This window comes from Columba livia, chromosome 7 (assembly GCF_036013475.1).
Source record: "Columba livia isolate bColLiv1 breed racing homer chromosome 7, bColLiv1.pat.W.v2, whole genome shotgun sequence".
Lineage (NCBI taxonomy): Eukaryota > Metazoa > Chordata > Aves > Columbiformes > Columbidae > Columba > Columba livia.
Window position 1 is genome coordinate 34,581,443 of NC_088608.1, and position 10,342 is coordinate 34,591,784.

Below are 10,342 nucleotides of genomic sequence, written 5' to 3' on the forward strand. Positions count from 1 at the left end.
GGATCTGTTTAAATGGTGAAGAGAACAGGGGAGGACGAGGAGAAATGACTGAGACAAAAAGTCCTGGCACAGTTGGAGTGCTTGTTTTGCATGTGGGAGCCCAGAGCCTAAATTCTGCTCTGGGCACAAAAATGCTCTTGCTTTTTATTTCTGAGGACAGTAGATTTTGCTCTGTCTTGCGTGACAAACTTATTCTTTTTGATAAAATGGCTTTTAATCAAACTTCCCAGCCATCCTTTGCCTTGGAGTACAGGCTGTAAGGTGCCTTTGGTAAGAGGAAAGCTGGAGAAATGCTGGTTGCACAGAGGGTTTGATTTTATAGTTGAAGTTTTCTACCTATTCCCCTCACCCCTGCTTCTAGCTTCTGTCTTGCGTCTTATTCAAGAGATCAGCTTATCCACTGCAGCTGATTAATGCTAGGAAGGGTATCTTAATGGCTCTAAAGATTAAGTGCACTAATTAATGCCCGCGCAGCCAGCAAGAAATTTGCTTCTCTGACACCCCACAGATGCCATTGCATTTTCTTCTTTTAGATCTTCTTGTGGCTTTGAAATTCTCTTATTTTCCTTTTCCCAGGGCAAATTGTTGCCTCAGTCTCAGGATGCAGTGGGGACTCTGTAGGAAACAGTACCAGCAAGTTGTGGGAACCTCAGACCAGTTTTCTTGAGTGAGTGTCTGTGCATAATGCTGGTGGGATTTGGTGGTTCATGTGAAGACCCAAGAAGGTCTCCCAGCTGGTTCTTAGCCAAGGAGACACATTCTTGTAGTTTTTTTCCTATAGCATTGGTGGGGAAAGCTCATTCTCCTTTATGATGTTATCACATGCCTGGCTTAGTCAAGGGTGGCTCAAAACATCTCCCAGGGAAGGAAGCACTACGTTGAGTGACTTGTTGAATGTGCTTGTCCCTACCTTAGCTGGTTCTTCTTTTCCCAGAATATGTTTCCTTCCCGCTTACCTTTGGGTTTTCTTCATACTGTCTGTGTCTTCCGTTCTTGGTGAAACAACAACTTATGCTGTAGTTAAGAGTCTAGTCCTGAATTTGTTACTACTTCTGACTGAGCTGTAAGTCGTAATCTTTAGCAGCTGCAGCTGAATGAAATGCTTTTCCTAGCGTGAGGAAGAAGCAAAACAGGGGTCAGTCCTTTACTGAGAAGCTGTTAGGCAAACACTTTTATTATTTTTATTTTTTTTTCCCCTCAGGTTGTTGGTCTAGTTCTGTTTGATTCTTCAAGCACTAGAATGCTTGGGGGCCTATGAGATCCATAGATCATGGAGTACCTAGACACATGTCCCTCTCCATCTTCCAAATACTGCTTGTTTTTCAGAGTTTGGTACTGAAGCCTGATCTATCTGTGCCTATCTGCCTTGATTGTCAACATATGTGGCACTTGTGGCAAAGACCAGCAAGAGATTTCTTCTGCAGCTTCAATCCAGGTAGCATTGGATGCCTGGTAGCTCACTTGGCAATCTTCCACTTGGCAGATGCTTCTGACTAGGTGGTGGTGAACGTGTCTATGGGCACTGTTTTTTATCTGTGAGCAGTAGGGAGTCTGTGCTAGAAAACCACTGTTAGACCAGTGCTAGAAAGGGAAGATTCAAACATGGGTCTTAACTCTTTCGAGGAAGTCGGGCTACTGGAAGTGGTCTAGATGTTCATAGCAGATTAAGTTGGAGGAAGGTGAAACTGGAACAAATAGGGAGTAAGAAGGAAACTGGGATTTCTCATTGGCCTCCAGAGACTAAATTGGTTTAGGGCTTTAGCTATCTGCAAGACTTGGATTTGAAGATGGAGACCACCGGGAAAACTGCAGGGCCTGGCAGGATCCCAGGGATTACAGGCTGTGATTAATGAGAACTTAAAAAGAATCTTATGTGCTTTTGGAGGCTGAATCTTTTTCTGAGCAGTGGGGATATGCTGCTGCTGGCTGAGCCTCCTGATCTGGAATGAATAATGAAGAAAAAAATAACAGCTTCTGAAATTGAAGGCTGTTGATTTAAATGGGGGGGGGGGGGGGGGAAGCCCATAGTCTCATCAAAAATAGGTACTATGTACAGGACTGGGGGCCAGAAACCTGGAAATTAAAGCAGTAAGCCTTGTGTCCATACCAAGCATGTAAATTGAAATGATCTTGAAAGTATCCCTGGAGTATAGCGTTGTAGTGGAGTCCTGCTAGTGCTGTTTCTGCAGAACAAAGCTCAGAAGTGTTTGGGATGCATGAGGAAGGTAAGGCCTGATCTAGACTTCCAAATGTCTTCCGACAGGTCTTCTTAAAGAGGATAATGAAGTAATGAAATAGGTATGATAGAAGGGGAAGAAGTGTCACAGCTCTGAAACAAAACTACAGAGTAAGTGGGTGACACTTGGCAAGTGCAGCTGGAGCAGGGCTTGTTGTAGCAGACAACCCCTGAGACTGCAGTGAATAGTATTGTTCATACCCTTACAAACATTGTGCTTCTAGAAAAAACTATGTGGCACCTGTGGGTTACTGGGATGGGACAGCAAAAGCCTAACCATTTCTTTCTGTGTGTGTTTTAAAGATAATTGATTCTCTTTCATATAATATTTAAGTACTGAAGGCAGTCTTGTTCAACAGTGAGAAATCTCCATGAAGCAGGTTTGCCAGGTACTTTGTATAATCTAGAGGGGAGGAAAATCAAAACAAAAAACCCCACACCAGACAAAACCAAACCACAGAAAACCCTGGGACAGTCTCTCATGTTGGGTCCACTAAGGAATATTTTTTTTATAGCATTTCTGCTTAGTGGAATGGTCTTGCAGAGTATTTTGAGGGGACGAAGCACTGACTATAGGAAATGCTAAAAATGAGTGCAAGAGCCTTTGACTTGTTTGGTTTTCTAAGCTAGTTAAAAACTGGTTTTTTTTCTTAAAATTTCATGCAAACATTTTATCATCTTGGAAGGAACTAGAGTAAATACTTGTCCATGGAATTGTTTCAGCTTCTTGAGCTCCTAAATGGTTTTGAAGGATTCGTGGGTCCTGGTGTTGAATTTTTTTGGACAGGCAGTATAAAAAGATAACCCAGGCCCCACACCATCTTTTCTAGCAGAAAGAAAATGTTCCATATAGATGAGGTTATTGCATCAAGAACAACTGTCACAAGAACAGGAGCAGCAATCAAAACCTGCCTCTTTCAAAGGGTTGGAGTAGCAGATCTGTGCATCTGCAGCATGTTCAGTGAAGCAGAACACAGCTTTTTCTCTGGAAAACTTATGTGGCAAAGCCTGCACGTATACCTACTGAAGTGAGGGTGTCTGGAGAAAGACCAGAAGTGAATGGTTAGGTGCTGTTGCTGGTCTCCCTTGGTTTAAAGAGTAACACAGATTTAGTTCTTTCACTGAAAGTGGATGGAACTGAAGTCTGAAAGTGAAATATTAAGCCTTGGCTTTCTGCCCCAAGTACATGACTGCATCTTCTTTAAAATGAGTATTCATTATGACTATTTCATAATTAAATGACTTTCATTGCTATCTGCTGTTGCACAACAGGCTACGTTCTGATGCTTCTGAATTTCTCGTCCCTCTCTGGCTGATACAACTCTGCAAAAAGTTGCCAATAATATATATACTTGCTAAAAATCCTATTTTTAGGAGAACTTACTATTTATTGAAAATGCTGCATGGTCCCACTGTGAACAAAAGTGCAGATACTCACCACGGTGCTCATGCCTGTCATCGACATTTGTGGTGTTGGCTTGGCTGGAGAAGAGCAACTTGGAGCAGAGGTTTGTAGTTCCACAGGGACACGCTGGTAGGCTGGAGTCTGACAGGGTTTGAATGTGAATGCTGCTGGTGATGCAGGAGACTCCGTCTGTTTTGTATTTGTACCCATGCTCTGATGATGCTTTGCTCTTGCAGGGTCTTCAAAAGCCAATGTGCCCAACAGCCTGGCTTGTAGTATTGGAGTGTGATCTGAGCAGAAAAAGGCACTGCAAGACTCAAGTCTAGGGTAGACTGGAGTCTGGCCTAGGAATTGCAAGATTTAGGCCTAGACTCTTTGTCTAGGGTATTTGGTGCCAGTGGGTCAAGTTCTACTACTAATTTAAGGATAAGGCATCTGTGAGACCTGTGTTAGTGTTTTTCTTCCAACCTTGAGCACTCTTGGATCTGTGACCATTTATGCAGCTCTGGTATGTGCAGCGGTGGAGAGAAATGGGCTTGTTCCATCCAGGAGCTGTCGGAGCCAAGAGTCTATTTGGCACAGGAGCAGGTTCCTTGTGCTTGTACCTCCTCTCTACTTCCAGAGAAAATGAGAAACAGAAATGATCCATGTTTACATAGAAGAGCTGCTTTTCTGTTCACAACTAATGGGAGGCATGAAGGCTTTCTTTGTCTAAATGTGTGATTTGCCAAGAGTGGGAAATTTTAGCAGCCCATGGCATATGGCAGAGCTCAGTAAATGCAAAGCTGGAAGTCTTGTAAGCACTTTCTTATGTCCTTCTCCTAATGTCGTATCTCTTACCTGCTGTCCCTGTGAGTGTGTGAAGTGACTGCTGTGCTGCTGGTTTCCTGAAAATACACCTCCCCAGTTCCTAATGTGTTAAAAAAGTATTGCAGCTACTCATTATAGAGTTGGTAAATGATGTTGCGAATGGCTGAGCCCAGTGTGGGGCAATACTCTTTGCCAGTTTCCTTTGCACTCATCCCATATAACGTAACCAAGAGGACACACTGGTGCATGAAAAAACAGTGAACAAATGCTTTGCAATTGTTAGAGACCTGTAGATACTTGCTAGCATGGAGCACTGCCCAGTTTGAGGTTACTTCTCTTTTGAGTCCGCTTTAAGAGTAGAATTAAACAAACCAACCACCATCTGGTTCCAAGACACTGAGTTTAGCAAAACTAACAATAAAAGTTTGACTCCCCTCTCTCCCCCCTCTCATCCTGCTCTTCACTGATCAGGGACAGTTCAACTGTGCAAGAAAAATGAGAGTCAAAAACATGAAAGGAGGGGAGACAAGGCAGCTCTGAAACTAGGTTAGAGATGAAACGAGCCTGAAATTTGACAGCTGCAGGCAAGGCTGGGTGGCCCCAGGGAAATGGTTCGAAATGATTGATGAAATAAATGATTAATGAGATGGTGTGATTAGCCTATCTCGGGATTGCATTACTGTTTGGATCCCAAAGACAGAAACTGAGAGGAGCCATGTGGATGTGAATGATGTAGAGGAAAGAGTGCAAGAGCAGCATCTTCCAGAAGGCAAGCAGATCCCTCAAAGTAAACTCACGTTTGCTTTATTCCACCCCATAGGGTCTAACATATGCACCCTGCTACTACGTTGTTCAGGTAGTACTCATCATTTGGTGCCAGGATTTACCATCACAGCTATTCTTTCTCTGTTCAGGCAGCTCAGAAAGAAAGTATTTCCATTTTATGCATCGGTGTTTGCTCTTACCTTTGCTGCCACTCACTGAACACCTGAGCAGAGCAGGGTTTTTGGTGTATATTTGGTCTCCTGGGCTTCCAAACCCCTTCTGGATAGGGACAGTAGTAACCTTGGGCGTTCAGATCTTGTTCTGATCTTTCCTGCCAGATACTTATTTCAGGAAAGCAGAATGTTGGTGTGAGTTGTTCAAATAACAGCTAATCTGTCATGCTGATAGTAGTGTCAGTGTAGTCTAAATAAGAGATTGATCTGTGTTTACACTCCCTGCCAACTTCTTGGAGAGGAAAGGTTTTAGAGCTTGGAGACTGGCTTGTGGGAACCCATTGCATCTGCCATTAGATTAAGAGATTCAGACTTTAGAATGACGTAACTATGCCCTCAAGGGTTTTTGTTTGTTTTGTTTGTTTTTTTTTTTTTTTTTTTGTTTTGTTTTGTTGGGTTTTTGTTGGTTTGGCTTGTTGTTGTTGTTGTTTCATGGCGGTTGTTATTTATTTATTCTAGTTAAAAACAAGAATTACATCATTGTTGCTCAGGTCCAAATGTTTACAGTGCAAAATACTGCCAAACTCGTGTTCATTTGGAGCTAGCTTGAAGAACCAGTCTCTTTGGGCCCATCAGGTGACTTCTTTATTTCCAGAAATGCAGACATATGCATGGCTAGCAAGTCCTAACAAGTGGCTACCTCCTGCCGTACAAGCTTCTAGGAAAAGCAGCACCAGGAAGACGCCATTTCTCCCAGAAACTGCAGCACCTTCTGGCTATTTAACGCTGACTGGCTGGGATGGCTGGAGACCAAACATGCATGTGCCTGGACACACATGCATATATGTAGATATAGATATAAATGTGGTTATCTTTAATGTCTGGAAGATTTTCTTTGCCCCCCTTTGCTCTGCAGTTCTTCAGCTGCTGTTGATTAGGAGGACTCTGTACGGAAACCATACAGTATAGAAATGCCAGATTTCTTCAACTTTTCTGACATGAGTGACTTTTCAGCATAGCCTGGTACCTGAGGTGGTGTTCTGGTTAACGCAGGTCTGGGCTATATTCTTGCTTTTGCTGCTAAATAAAGAGGCAGCTGCCTTTGCAGCCCTCTATTGTGTCTAAGAGCTTCACAGCGAAAAACAGCTCTGTATGAAGGTCATTTAGTTCCCCAAGGGCAATAAAATTACATGGGCTGGATTGTCAAAGGACTGAAAGTTAGATTTTTAAGAAGTCTCAAATGTAGTCCTGGGTATCTGTGCTGTAGAAATGAGGTATGCTCAGTCTTTGATAACTGTGTGGGTAAAGAGCTCATAGTCTTGGTTACTTGCTAGGCTGGATGTAAGCTCTGGTCTGAGTTGGAGAAAGGCTAAGGAAAAATCCCTGTATTGCTAATTCTTTTCTTCTTAACAGCAAGAACGTGTTTTGGGGAGTGCATGCTTTTTCAAAGGCTTGGATGGGACTCTTGGTCTGGGTGACATCACTGTTTAAGTGCTGAGGTAGATTTCAGGTGCTTATTCATTTGGTGAGTACAAAGTCATGAGCCAGTGAATTTGGCTGACCTTCTGCAAGGCGTTGACGTCAGGAGATAAGGACCTCTTATGAAACCGTTGAGGGGTTACACAAGAGCCATCGCCTTTTCTTCTCCTGCTGATAACAAGACTGTTTGGGTGGTTCCTTTACAAAACTTTGTGGGACTTTTGTGAACAATTACTCATAATGGTTTGTCTCTGATGAAACTTGCTCTGACTCCTGCCATGAGCCTGGTTTGTGTTATGGTTAAATGCCAGTGGGGCACTGTGGCTATGCCTCTTTTTGGCAGAACATCAAGAGGCACACATCCAAATTTCACATTTTTTTCCATGTGCACAATCTAAATCTTTTTTAACGGAAGGGATTAAAACAAGGAAGCAGAAGTGAGACCTCCATGTGATTACTCCTTGTACTCTATGCTGTCCTTGATGAAATAGAGGAGTTGTGTGACTTCTCTTGGTCCTCAGGAAAGACAGACCTTGCAGCCTGTCCTCTGCTGCAATAGTGTCCCTTGCTGAATTAACCAGGTAATTGCCTTTAACTGAAAACTCCAGGGCGTGGAAAGCTACCAAGTGACATGTCATCAAGACCAACCATCTAATTTTGGATTGCTGCTGAGTAGGCTGGAAAGCCCTTGATACCAAAAATCTCTAATATGTGTTATTTTCATGAGAGATAGAGAAAAAGGAGCTGTACAGATGCCAAGTGCACTGGTGTCTTCTTGCATGGTACTGGTAGAGATTTTGTGACACAAGGAAGTCGTTTTGTCTTCTTACAGGACTGCTTTCCTGTAAGATCTTGGGACCTGAGAAGCCTTAGGAAAAATATCATAGCCCAGTTTCTTCTGCAGCCATTCCCTGGCTTCTGCAAGGTCACATATTGCAGGATCACTGGGGATGCTGGGAATACAGAGGGCAACACTCAGCCGCTCTTTGTGCCCTGTCCTCCTTTCCTTTGACTGGATATGACATGCACATCTTGGAGCACTGGGAATCCTGACAGTTGCTGAATTCAGTTTCAGAAGCCAGACTGTATTTGCAATTTGAGGTTTCTTTGAGTAAAGTGAAGGATGAAAGAAAATATATATTTTTTAAAAGCTAGGTTATAAGAAGAAAATGGTGCAGAACAACATAAAATGGCATGTTGAAAAAGACTAACAGAGTGGTTTCATCAGCTGCTTGTTCTCACAATAACCATATACCTTTTTTATCCAAAAAAATAAAAGCTTTTCCAAGTGAAAGGCGTCTTCAGAGCAGCATGCTGCACCTTGTCTTCTCTTGGTTTAAGTGAAAGACAGTGATGACTGCTCCCCTCAAAGTGGCAGTGAACAAGCCAGTTCTGCTGTCTGCAGATTCCCAGGTAAAAGGCATTGTGCAAATGTCGAGAGAGTATCTTGAGACTTGAAAAATCAGCTGTCATTGCTTTCACCTTAAAGTGAGATTATGTGCATTTGTTAGGGAGAGGATAGGACAGACAAACACTGAACTCCAAGCCAAAAATAGGTCCACCTCTGAAAGCATTGTTCTGATCAAGAGGTCCCTTTCTCTCCACATGTGATGGGTTGACCTTAGCCAACTGCCAGACCCCCTCCTGGCTGCTCTTGCACTGCTTCTCCTTGTCAGAACAGGGGGAGAAAATACAACAGAAAAGCTCATGGGTCAAGATAAAGACAGGCTGATCATTTACCAGTTACTGTCATGAGCAAAATAGACTTGCCTTGGGAGAAATGAATTTAATTTGTTGCCAATTAAAATAGATTTGGTTAGTGAGAAAAAAAGGCAAAAATTTAAACAACACCTTCTCCCCACCTGCCTTTCCCCAAGCTCAAGTTCTCTCCTTCATTCCTGACTCCTCTACCTCCCCTGTTCCCCAAGGGATTGGGGATGGTTGTGGTCAACCCATAACAGCCCCTCTCTGCCACTCCTTCCTCCTCACACTCTTTTACTGCTCCAGTGTCAGTCCTGCCCACGGGCTGCCATCCTTCACGATAAGCTTCTCTCTATGTGGGCTTTCCACGGGCTTCAATTCTTTCAGGAAATATCTAGCTGCTCCAGCATGGGGTCCTCCATGCGCTGCAGTGGACATCTTCTCCACCATGGTTCTCTCCATGGTCTGCAGAGAAATACCTGCTCCTCTGTGGTTTCTCCATGGGCTGTACCTCTTCTGCCTCCTTATTCTCTGGCCCTGGTGTTCACATACCTTTTTTCCCTCACTCCTCACTGCTTTCTGATGCTTTTTGCCCATTCTTAAATATGTTATCCCAGAAGCACCACCAGCTTTGCCAATGGGCTCAGCTGTGTCTAACAGTGGGTAAAGTGCCTTGCAACGTACACCCAGTGCACCATATCTGCAATAATAGCTTTGATGCAAGATTCCCCCTTGCACCAGCATCAGTGGTGGCCTTACTGCAGTGTTTTTGTACATCAGCCTCTGTTGCTTTGTTGATCAAGGCAATGTGCTTCTGTAATTTCATTCTCTGCACCCAGTACCTGCTGGGTAGCGGGCAGGGGCTGTAGAGCAGCTATGATGGTAGAGAATAATGGTCTGAGACATGAGAAATCTAGACTGTGGGCGAATGAATTTGTCCTTGGGACTTTCATTTCTAAGTCTAATGCAGGCAACAACATTGATCTTCTCTTGTAAAATATTTGGGGTTCAGTTGATAGCTGTCCTAATTGAAAGTGTAGTCAGACTGCCAAGTTATTTAAAATTCCTACTTCTCTGCTCATTCAGGCCTTGTAATGTAGTGTTCAATAAATCCTTTACAACACTGAGAATTAAAGACAGTTTAATAGGTTGTCACTTCAGGTTTATGTTGGTTTAGCATTTGCATAACCGCATTCATGATTTTGGCACTTAACCCAAAGCCACAGCAGAAGTTGTAGCTTCTTGGCTCACCCAGTGACAGAAAGCAGGGTTGGGGGTAGATTGCAAGGGTTGATTTTCCTGTGGGGTGGGCAGGAATGTTCTCTATGCTGGTAAAAATAGGCTGCTTTTCGTTCAGCCAGGCTAGAGCAGCTGAAGCAAACTCAAGCCTGCGGTCCTCCCACTTCTCTTCTTTCCTGGCAGCTACTATAGGAGTAACAGATGCTTATGGGCCTTAGCTGTATGAGCTGCTGCTTCAGTCCGGGGAGCTGAGATATTTTTCCAGAACAGAAAAATCTGGGCCAAATTCATCATCTGTGTTAAAAACCCCCGTGTCACATCATACCAAGTTGAGCTGGATGGCTCATTGAACAAAACCTCTAAGCCTCTGGAACTTGCCAGTACTTCAGCTGGATATGTGGTATAAAGAACTTTTTTACTCTCCTCCCACTTTTGTTTTCCTTAATGAACCATCAGCCATGTTTTCTCAGGAAAACATGTTTTAAGAGCACAGTCTGCAGTATCTTGGATATGGACCTAGCTTTTTGTTTGGAA